Source organism: Sinocyclocheilus anshuiensis, unplaced genomic scaffold (assembly GCF_001515605.1).
Source record: "Sinocyclocheilus anshuiensis isolate Anshui unplaced genomic scaffold, SAMN03320099.WGS_v1.1 scaffold1733, whole genome shotgun sequence".
NCBI lineage: Eukaryota > Metazoa > Chordata > Actinopteri > Cypriniformes > Cyprinidae > Sinocyclocheilus > Sinocyclocheilus anshuiensis.
Window position 1 is genome coordinate 272,788 of NW_015540961.1, and position 1,465 is coordinate 274,252.

The 1,465-nt window shown below is 36.9% G+C and overlaps 1 protein-coding gene across 2 annotated transcripts in view; it reads left to right on the forward strand.

Moving 5' to 3' along the window:
* LOC107690040 (protein cornichon homolog 3-like) overlaps positions 1-1,465 on the forward strand; it is a 23,279-nt gene that overhangs the window by 814 nt on the left and 21,000 nt on the right. The gene's annotated exons all lie outside the window — the stretch shown is intronic.

Consider the following 1,465-nt stretch of genomic DNA (forward strand, 5'->3'; position numbering starts at 1 on the left):
CACAGTAAATTGATCGATTGATTTTATTTGTCAAAGAATCCTGAAAAAATGTACCACAAAAATATTAGGATGCACAACTTAATAATGAGAAATGTTTCTAAGAAATGCTTCATACTGAGCACTGGTTCAGTAAACGATTCCACAATGAAAACTAGAATAATGACTGGTGAAAATTCAGCTTTCAGGTATAAATTGCATTTTAAAATATATTAAACTTGAAAACGGTTATTTTAAATGGTAATTATATTTCATAATATTACTGATTTTATGTTTATTTACTTACATTGGTAAGCATAAAATACATCGGTAACACTTTACAATAAGGTTCCATTAGTTAATGTTAGTTAATGTATTAACTAACATGAACAAACAATGAAATCTTTGACGTGCTTTGTGAAAATATACTGCTGCAGGATGGCATGCTTGTGTTAGAGCAGAGGTTGCTGCATCAGATCAAACTGTTCATCACCAGATCAAAGCCTGCTTGATATTATGAATGTCTCTGGCATGTCTTACATCTCCAAACTAAGTCACTGATTATCATTTGAGTGTAAATTGATAGAGAGACTTGGGTGACAGCATTGGCGTATATCCTCACTTTGTGGCACCAGCTTGTGTCAGGGAAGTCTTTTGCAGACCTTTTTGGTTTTCCCTCCTCTCTAGTGGCCAAAACACCTTTGTGGGTTGTTTCAGATCCTTTTTATCCATTTCAGGAAATGCATACCTGCATTAAACCCCATTACAGTTCAAATGTACGAGCCACGGTTAGTGTTATTTTCTGGCAGCAGTTTGTGCCTGACCTGTTTTGATGTTATGCTGTCCTTTATGTCTGTGCACTTTATGCAAGGTGTAACTGTTTTTTTTCTCCTTGAGGACAGCTGCATTAAAGCACTCACTCACATTCACAGCACTGCAAGACTGCTCTAGATTTGGGTCAGCACAGTCGTTTGCCCTAGGCTTGCTTTTGCATAGCAACAAACATTATAGCCTCAAGGGTTAAATAAGGGGTAATTATGAGGACATCACATTTGACTCAGACCTTTTAGTAAGACATCATTCAACTCGATCTATTTCCAATATCCCTAAAACTGTCTTTCGGTTATTGTAAAAGAAGTTCCTTGTATTTGTCAGTTATTGTGTGAGGAAGGCAGAAATGCTGTTCTCAGCGGTTTCAGCTTTTGAGGCTTTAATAGACTTAATTCGATCGGCTCACAATGGGAAAATCCTGACACGTTGACCACCTTTCACGTCAGCAAATTTAATACATTTTAGGTTTTGAGTGCAGGTTCAGCATGGTGTTACATATAGTGTACAGTACGTTTTTATGTTGTTGTTGTTGTTTTTTGCACTGAATGCACTGAATATAGAGTATGGATTATGAGACAGCTTCCTCATTGTCCTTTTAAGCCATTCTGGAAAACAGTATGTCACCCAGACATATCAAAATGAGCAGCACCCACTTCAG